We start from the raw sequence: 10,190 nt of genomic DNA on the forward strand, positions 1-10,190 counted from the left end.
CTATTAAGTAGCAAATAATTGGATATTTTAATCCACTCAGGTTTAATTTTGGCTGAAAACTTTTAAATCATCTGAGTGTGTTATTAGGCTAGGCTTTTCCATCATCTAAACATTCCCTACCCCCCAACACTTGTCACTAGCTATAAAAGTAAATACTTTCTTGACTAAAGAAGGTGGGATGGGAGTGATGCAGGGGATGGGAAGGTGACAGATATCTTCCAAAAAGCTGAAATCAGAGTTTTCCTGGTAGTAGCATTCCAGAGCAGCTGGTGGCTCCTTTTACCTTAAAAATAATTAATTTTGATGATTTACTTTTCAGACCTATAACATACTATATGGACACTGGAGCCAGATGCATCCATATTGACAATTACTACTTGTATTATTTCAAGTGGGATGTGTGGGTGATGAAGAAAAGCTTTCTTTACAGTGGACTTTGGTGTTTTTGAATCTCGACTATAAGAGGAGATACAAAGCAGGAATAGAAAGACCTAAAATAGAACTAAAGATGCAATTAGAAATACTTTTTTGTTGTTGTTTTTTTGTTAGTATAGGGAAATTTTATTTCTATAGTAGCATTTATTTTGGTTATGGAAAAATAACACTATTTTAAAGTCAAGGTAATGAAGCAGAAATATATTTTTTTCTCATATGTCCATACTCAAATATCACATATGGTTTCAAGACATTCTTAAATTAACAAGGAACAAATGCAGAATCCAAGTAGTATCTGTCAACAGAAGAGCTGTATTAAAGCTACATTATCAGCCCTAGAAATCAGAAAATTCAAAGTGATCCCTTGCAGTGATTCTCAACTTTACTGTGCATCAGAATCATCGGGATTGTGGAAAAAGCACCTTCAGGAGACTGAAGGCAAATCACCCGGTTAAGCAAGCCCTTGCTCTCAGAATAAATACCAATGGGACCGAAGATACAAACTCCGTTCCTCAGAGAGGGGCAAAGACAAAATACACCATGATATGAGATCAGGCTTTCACTTACTGTGTTACTTCTCTGAGCCTCAGATTCAGGAAAATAATGCTACTCTCGAAATTGTTCTATAGATTAAATCAAACAGTGTGTGGTAAGTGCTTCCCTAACTCATTCATCAGCTACTATCATTATTTCATCATTATCATCATCATCATCATCATCATTATCTTATACAGAGGGCATCCTCCCCCAGCCCCCATTCTGACTCCCACATAGCTATTAATATTTATTTTAAAAATAACCACTAAGGGCACCTGGGTGGCTCAGCTGGTTAAGTGGCTCAAGTCATGATCCCGGGGGCCTGGGATAGAGCCCCATGTCGGGTTCCCTGCTCGGTGAGGAGCCTGCTTCTCCCTCTCCTCCCCACTCTTGCTCTCTCTTGTTATATCTGTCTCTCTCTCTCTCTCAAATATAAAAATAAAATATTTTTTAAAGATAAAAAAATAAGGGGCGCCTGGGTGGCTCAGTCGTTAAGTGTCTGCCTTCGGCTCAGGTCATGATCCCAGGGTCCTGGGATTGAGCCCCGCATCGGGCTCCCTGCTCAGCGGGAGACCTGCTTCTCCCTCTCCCTCTCCTCCTGCTGTGTTCCCTCTCTCACTGTGTCTCTCTCTGTCAAATAAATAAATAAAATCTTTAAAAATAAATAAATAAATAATAAATAAATAAAAATAAAAATAAAAATAAAAAAATAAAAAATAACTCTGATTTCAAGCTCATGGACTACTAGTACCATTTTTATATTGGTACCATTTTTACTAGCTTCAACCATTCACTTATATTAAGATTTCAGTACATGGTTGAAGTGACAATTTTTCTATCTAAACTAAGACGATGAAGTCAAAGAAAAAAGGGAACTAAAACTTAAAAAGTATGTGTTGCTTCTAAAACATCAATAACTAGATGAATGAACTGCTTTTCAAAGTGACCCATTTTAGACGATCTCTGATGTTCCCTGTATTATTTTCTCAATCTCAGGTTATTTATAGATGGAAATATGGCAATAAAATACCTATAATCTTCATCACTTCCTGTGTTCAATATACTACACAGTAATGTTACATGGTTAAAGTTTTGGGCCATTTATGTAACTACCTTAATATCTTAAATATCTGAGGCTTTAATATTCTGAAACTATAAACCTAAGCTATAGAGGTACACACGCTAGGAAAGCGTTTCTCAACCTCAGCAAAATTGACATTTTGTGTTGGATAATTCTTTTTTGTGGAGGGCTGTCCTGTGCATGGTAGGATATAGGTAGGCATCTCTGGCCTCTACCCACTACATACCAGAAGCAACCTTTTCCACTCCCCCATTTTGAACCAAAAATGTCTCCAGATGTTGCCAAATGTCTTTTGGGGGTCAGAATTACCCCTCCCCCCACCATCAAGAACCGCCAAGCTAGGGGCACCTGGGTGGCTCAGTCGTTAAGCGTCTGCCTTCGGCTCAGGTCATGGTCCCAGGGTCCTGGAATCGAGCCCCACATTGGGCTCCCCGCTCAGCGGGAAGCCTGCTTCTCCCTCTCCCACTCCCCCTGCTTGTGTTCCCTCTCTCTCTGTGTCTCTCTTTGTCAAGTAAATAAATAAAATCTTTAAAAAAAAAAAAAAAAACTGCCAAGCTAGAATTTTACATAGACATAATTGTAAACTGAGTGCACAGATTATACAAGATTCTGTGCAATTTTACTAATTCAAAGAGTACAGCACATTAGTTTTTGCTATACTATTTATGCTAGGGCACATAGTTTTTATGTAATGTACTATTTAAGTATACAGTTACCCACACATAGCTATCTTTTTCCTATTGAAAACACTGACATTAAACAGGAAAAAAAAACAGCTAATCTTGCAACCATTTTTATATTACCCAATATAGAGAAAAACCTATGGTTTACAAACATTTGCTAAATGGAGACCAAAATAAATCACTGCAAGTGTCCTTCCTTCTGAATTTGCAGTCTCTTTTTCTCTACTTGTAAGTGTTCTTTTTCAATCTGCAGCTTCTCTGATTCAAACTTCAAGAACTGTAACCTATCTTTTTCCAGTTGTAAGCGTTCTCTCTCAAGTTTTAATTCTCTGTTTCTATGTCCTGTGGTTGAAGTATGGACTTTTGTCCTTGGCCAAGTTCATTTTCCAAAGAGGGGTTGTCAGAGTTGACAATCTGCAGCCTCAACTTCTCTCTTTCATTCTGTGGCCACTCCTTGTCGATCTCTAGGTGTTTCTTTTCTACCTGCAGCCTTTCAGCCTCAATATCCAGGCGTCGTTTTTCCAACTCCAGTTTCTGTTTCTCTCTGTTTACCAGTAAATGGGGGTCATCATATGCAGACCTAAATGGTTCAGAGTAAAAAAGTCATCGATGTGGGGGAAATTAGGAAGTTCATTTTCCCTCCTGGAATCTGGTATGACTGATGACAACACTTCTTCCTCCTCAATCTCAAAATCGGGGCTCTGGGGATCTCTCTCTTCCTCTTGCACCTTAACCTCAGTTAAGGATCCACCTGCATCCCTAAAATCTGCCACATTTTACCAATCAAAATTTGTATCATTTCAGAATCCAATCTTTTCATCTATCTCTTCAGTGAGAGAGTCATCTAAATCAGATGTGGGAAAGAGACATCCTGAACCAGCCAGCTTAATGTTCTTGTTCGCTTCATCCTCTTCCTCTTCATAGGTGCCTGCCAGTCAAGGTCAAGGTACCTTATTTTCACTTCCTTCCCTGTCCTCTGTTCTCCTTCTCCTAAAGCATTGAAACCCTGCGCAATCTCCTCTCAAGCCAGCCACTTCATCATGTTAATTGTTATATTGAGCTGCTTGGAAAAAATTACTTCTTTTCTTTTTGCAATTTCTTGCAAAAGAGTCTGAGTTTCTTGAACATCAAAATTGCTTTTCCTTTTCTTTTTCAACTGCTTCGTTTTCCTAACTTAAATGCAGAGTTTTTACAGTAAGGAAAGAGGTGAAAAGTGAGAAATGCTACAAAGAGCCAGAATCAAAGGCAATCCCTTGTTGGGACTTTGTTTATATCAGAGTTTTTGGATGCCTGGGTGGCTCAGTCAGTTAAGTGTCTGCCTAAGTGTCTGCCGTCAGCTCAGGTCATGATCCCAGGGTCCTGGGATCGAGCCCCGCATTGGGCTCCCTTGGAGCTGCTTCTCCCTCTGACCCTCCCCCCTCTCATGCTCTATCTCATTCTCTCTCTCAAATAAATAAATAAAAAAATCTTTAAAAAAAAAAAAAAGGCAATCCCTTGTTGGGACTTTGTTTATATCAGAGTTTTTGGATGCCTGGGTGGCTCAGTCAGTTAAGTGTCTGCCATCAGCTCAGGTCATGATCCCAGGGTCCTGGGATCGAGTCCTGAAACAGGCTCCTTGCTCAGTGGGAGCCTGTTTCTCCCTCTGCCTGCCGCTCCCCCTACTTATGCTCTCTCTCTGACAAATAACATCTTTTTTAAAAAATAAAAAATAAATCAGAGTTTTCCGCTCATCTAGTAACACAGGCAGGTTGGATCATTCCTATGTTTCAGCACACTTCAAGGAATTACTGAAGTGAAAACTTGGCTTTTTCCTTCCTCTAATATTTGCTCTGCCTCTATGAGGATCTGGGAGATGGTAGCCCACTTGCTCCAAAGGTCGTATGTTCAATACACAACACTGTGAGTAACCCTTGTAAAGATGACATAGCACCAATGGCATATTATACCCGGGCAATTTTTTTCAAGGACTAATACTTGAGAATGAAGTTCCTGCGACCCCGTCGCACCTCTGCCAGACTGCCTCTAAGGGGGGTCAGAAATACTCAAGAAAAGGAAAAAAAAAAAAAAAAAAAAAAAAACCTCAAGAAAAGAACATAATTCCTGAAAATCAAGTTTGGGTAAGTTATTTAACCAACTGAAATTACCTTTTATCCTTTAGTCACCTTTATAGCACCTACTGTGTACTCCTGAGGGTATACACCTGACTTTTTTTTTTTTTTAAGATTTTATTTATTTATTTGACAGAGAGAATGAGACAGAGAAAGAGAGCATGAGATGGGGGAGGATCAGAGGGAGAAGCAGACTCCCTGCTGAGCAGGGAGCCTGATGCAGGACTTGATGGATCATGACCTGAGCTGAAGGCAGTCGCTTAACCAACTGAGCCACCCAAGTACCCTGACTGTTTTTTTTATAAAGATTTTTTATTTATTTCTTTGACAGAGAGAGACACAGCGAGAAAGGGAACACAAGCAGGGGGAGTGGGAGAGGGAGAAGCAGGCTTCCCGCCGAGCAGGGAGCCCGATGCGGGACTCGATCCCAGGACCCTGAGATCATGACCTGAGCCGAAGGCAGACGCTTAACAACTGAGCCACCCAGGCACCCCTACACCTGACTTTGACATCCCATTTCCATCCCTTTTCCCAACTGTCCACAAGAGCAGGGATTCAGTAAAGGCTGTATAAGTTTGATCATTCTTCTTGTATTTATTTGAATTGATCAAGAATGTTTTGCTTATGTTTTAAGATGTAAACCAATGTAAATGTTATTTTTCATAATTAGTCACCACCTAGTTCCATTTATTAAATATTTTCTAACTTACTGTTTAATGCTGTCTACTTAATCACTTACGGGTACATTTTTGCATATAATTGAACTTTTTATAAGTTCTCTGCTCTTTCCCATAGCTGGCAATTTCTAGTTGGTTGTTTTTTTTTTTTTTTCTTTTTTCACTAAAGTCACCACACAATTCAAGGTTCTGGCATTCTAAATATGAGGCCACTGTAGAAAGAACTATTGCTTTATAATGTGTTTTTAAACTTGAAGGCTCAAGTTTATCTCACTTAGAACTTTCTGCTTCTTTCCACTATACCAGGTATCATCTGGAAATGCCTAGTCATTGCAGTTTCTTCTCTAGAACCATCACTGGTAATTGCACAGGAACTTCATTATCATCCTCTAGTTTCCACAGACTCACATAAAAGACACACACACACACACATTCCTTCTGTGTGTGTCTGTCTGTCTATCCCTCTCTCAGGAGAAGTCAAGCCTTTGACAGAACTGGGTACTTGGTAAGGACTAAAGTCCTAGCTCTCCCTAAATTTCCCTCATGCCCAAGTCCTCACTTCCAGCCTAAAAACCACCAACCATATAGAAGAAATTAAAGCTATTCATTCACTCATCAAAGAGTAAGTGCCTACAGTATGACAGACATTTTGAAAGATGCTGGGTACACTCCTGAAAGACAATCTCCGTCCCCAAAAGGAGAAGAAAAACAAAAGAAGCAATTGTAATATGGTGTCACAAGTATTAGGATGGGGTAAGCATGAGGATATAGTTAGAGAACAAAAGAAAGTCATCAAGTCCTCAAGGAGTTTATCAATCAAGGTTCACCAAAGAAACAGAACCAGACACACACACACAAAGAGATTTATTTCAAGGAACTGGCTTATGGGATTGTGTAGCTGGCCAGTCTGAAATTTGTAGGGCAGGCTGGCAGGGATGATAAAGTTTTGAGTGGTGATAATTCCAGAACATTGTGAATACATTTAATGCCACTGAATTGTACATGTTACAAATGGCTGAAAGGCTAGGACAGGAGCTGATGTGACAGAATTCCTTCTTTCCTAGGGAAACCTGCTGGATTTTGTGATGTCTCCACCCCCTCTAGGCTGGCCCTCTGTTAAGAGTGGGGAAAAAACCCACATCCTGCCCATGCAGTACAAACTTAACGAAGAAGTGTTTTCTTCCAATCTCAAACAATAAGGGAAACTAATCTATTAGAATAAAAATAATAGAGCCTAAAGACTGGGGAAAAGAAATGGAGGGGTGGACTGGGATGCCTGGTTGGCTCAGTTGGTTGGGCGTCTACCTTTGGCTTAGGTCATGATCCCAGGGTCCTGGGATCGAGTCCCGCATCAGGCTCCTTGCTCAGCGGGGAGCCTGCTTCTCCCTCTGCCTGTCGCTCTCCCTGCTTGTGCTCTTTCTCTCTCTCTTACAAATAAATAAATAAAATCTTTAAAAAACAACAAAAACAACAACAAAAAAAAAAACTTAAAAAAAAAAAGGAAAGAAATGGAGGGGCAGAAAGAAAAGTCACTGGCCACACTCTTGGCGGCAGAAGCATTAAGATGAGGCAAGCTAGGTCCAAATGATTCTAGCCGTGTCCCCACCTCAGGGGCCACCTAAGACTTTGGGATCCTGCTCCTGGTCTGTGATCTGCTCAACTCCAACTACGGGGCCATATAGACTTGGGGATGTGGTTGGGGTTAGAGTGAGCTCTGGCAGCACCTCTTCCTCAGGGCCTACTGTAGCACCTAGAAGGAAAGGAGAAAGGCACACCATTTCCCTCCCACGTGTACAGTAATCACCTAATGCAGGGTAGAGGGTAGGATCCAGGGCAGTTGCCCAGAATCTGGGGTCTATCACAAAAACCTAGCCGGGCCAATTTGGTCCTCTGTGGTGCAAGCTCAAGGGCTGGGGTGGGAGGTATCCAGGCTGCAGTGGGTCAATTCCTGCCCCTCTCTCCCTTCACTTCACTACCTGTGGGAGCCATTCCCTCCCTTGTCCCACTCTGTGCCAGGAACTGGCTGTGAGGGCCTGCCATGTTAATGATCATGAATATGTTGGCCTGTGGGGGGTGGGAGGAAGCGGATGAGACTGCACTAGGGTTCTCAAGAAAAAGTTCTACTCATATCTCCCTCAGTGAATGTTGGATGTAGACAAACATACATGCTCAGAGCTTCCAATTAGTTTTTTACTAGACAAACAAAAACAACATAGGGCAGATGAAAAAGAAAAGAAAAAGAATAGCAGTCCAGAAGGCCAACTTTTTTTTTTTTTTAAGATTTTATTTATTTATTTGAGAGAGAGAATGAGAGACAGAGAGCACGAGAGGGAAGAGGGTCAGAGGGAGAAGCAGACCCCCTGCTGAGCAGGGAGCCCGATGCGGGACTCGATCCCAGGACTCCAGGATCATGACCTGAGCCAAAGGCAGTCGCTTAACCAACTGAGCCACCCAGGCGCCCCAGAAGGCCAACTTTTAAATAATAGGTGTTCTAGAAAGAGGTAAGAGGAAACACAAAGAAAAAAATGTTTAATAAAATAATTGAAGAATATCTCCCAAAGATTAAGATCAGAATGGCCTAAACTTCTCAAAAGCATCACTGGAAGCTAGCAGACAATTAACTGAAGCATGAAATTTTGAGGGAAAAATTATTTCAATCAAGAATTCTAAGACCAGGGGCGCCTGGGTGGCTCAGTCATTGGGTGTCTGCCTTTGGCTCAGGTCATGGTCCCAGGGTCCTGGGATCGAGCCCCGCATGGGCTCCCTGCTCAGCAGGAAGCCTGCTTCTCCCTCTCCCTCTCCCTCTCCCCCTGCTTGTGTTCCCTCTCTCGCTGTGTCTCTCTCTGTCAAATAAATAAATAAAATCTTAAAAAAAAAAAAAAGAATTCTAAGACCAAATGTTCAATCTACTTGTGGATGGAATAAAAATATTTTCCAGGGGTGCCTGGGTGGGTCAGTCGTTAAACGTCTACCTTTGGCTCAGGTCATGATCCCAGGGTCCTGGGATGGAGCCCCACATTGGGCTCGCTGCTCTGCAGGAAGCCTGCTTCTCCCTCTCCCACTCCCCCTGCTTGTGTTCCCTCTCTCTCTGTGTCTCTCTCTGTCAAATAAATAAATAAAATCTTTAAAAAAAGAAAAAATATTTTCCAACATGCAAGGCCTCAAAATATTCATTCTTCCTCAGAAAACAATAGATTTGCTCTATCAAAATGAAAGGAAGTCTCTCTCTGAAAGAGAAGTAAAATAATGAAACCATTGCCTCAAATACCATGAACTCGGTGAGAGAACCTCTGGGTTCTCAGGCTGAATGCAGCCCAGGGTAAGGCCAGTGTAAACTACCACCAAGAGTCCAAATTCCTTACCCCTTACCTGAAGTCTCTCACTACCTTCCCCAAACCCATTCACTCCCCAGACACAGAAACACTCCCAAGCATTTGTCTAAGGCAGGTAGTAAAGAGCAATGAAAAGGGTTAATCTTTTTACTACTGAAAACGCCTTTCTATTTATTTTTATTTTTATTATTTTTTAAAGATTTTATTTATTTATTTGAGAGAGAGAGAATGAGAGAGAGAGCACATGAGAGGGGGGAGGGTCAGAGGGAGAAGCAGACTCCCTGCTGAGCAGGGAGCCTGATGCGGGACTCGATCCCGGGACTCCAGGATCATGACCTGAGCCAAAAGCAGTCGCTTAACCAACTGAGCCACCCAGGTGCCCTGAAAACGCCTTTTTAAAGCTAATTTTTTAACCCAAACGAGACTCCAAAACTGAAGGGACAATGAATAATAATGAAATAACTGTATGTTATATATGTAATTTTAAAGTCCTGTAGAAGAGGCAATCTATCTGTCAAAACAATCAGCCTTTGAAATTAAAGGAACATTATAGCTAGAAAACTGACAGCTATGAAGTTTCTAAGTGAACTTCTAAACTCTAAACCACCTTTCCCTTGGTTCCATGAAAGAACACATTTTATTTCAAAATTTCACTTGAAGCTTATTCTGTTGTTGTGGACTACTGCTCTTAAGTTCCACCTGAAAAAATATATTTCTCATTTTAATAAACCTAGCACATTAGGCATCAGCATCTCCTGCCACAATTGTCTTCAATGCTTCCACTTTATGTTTCGGTCTCCTTACCAACTTGCAAGTCTCTATTTCTTCTTTCGGCCTGAACTAATTGTGCCCACAACTCTGCCTCTAATTTTCTCCTTCTTTCCTGGAATTCAGCTACCTCATCCTCAGCTTCCTGCAAGCTAATCAGAAACAAAGTAGGAAAGATATCTATAGTAAAAACCATGGGTTCTACATAAATGAGAGATTCCTTTTAAACAAAATTATTTACACTATGGTTTTAATTCTCAAGTATTTCTATACCCAACTCTAAAACTTCAATGAAGTAAAAGATCTCTACACATGCACTCCACACGCATACACATAAATGACAATAACATGCATAGAACCCTAAGTGTTTTCTTATGCCAACTAAGAAACAATATATTATCCTATATCATCAAAGAGATTACAGACTAGAGATTGTCATGGAAATACCTCCTGGACTGGATTCTTGTTGGCAACACTGATGGGACCTTAAAATTCAATTTACAGTTGCTATGTTAGTGAGTCCATAACCTCCAGAGGGGACAGTTATGAAGCCCAGATCCCTGGGTGTC

The 10,190-nt window shown here is 41.1% G+C and overlaps 1 pseudogene; it reads right to left on the reverse strand.

The window, feature by feature from the left end:
- Window positions 1-2,914: 2,914 nt before the first annotated feature.
- LOC118001006 lies at window positions 2,915-9,817 on the reverse strand (annotated as a pseudogene).
- Between the last annotated feature and the right edge of the window lie 373 nt (window positions 9,818-10,190).

The sequence above is a fragment of the Mirounga leonina genome, unplaced genomic scaffold (assembly GCF_011800145.1).
Source record: "Mirounga leonina isolate KUSES-001 unplaced genomic scaffold, KU_Mleo_1.0 Mir_53, whole genome shotgun sequence".
Lineage (NCBI taxonomy): Eukaryota > Metazoa > Chordata > Mammalia > Carnivora > Phocidae > Mirounga > Mirounga leonina.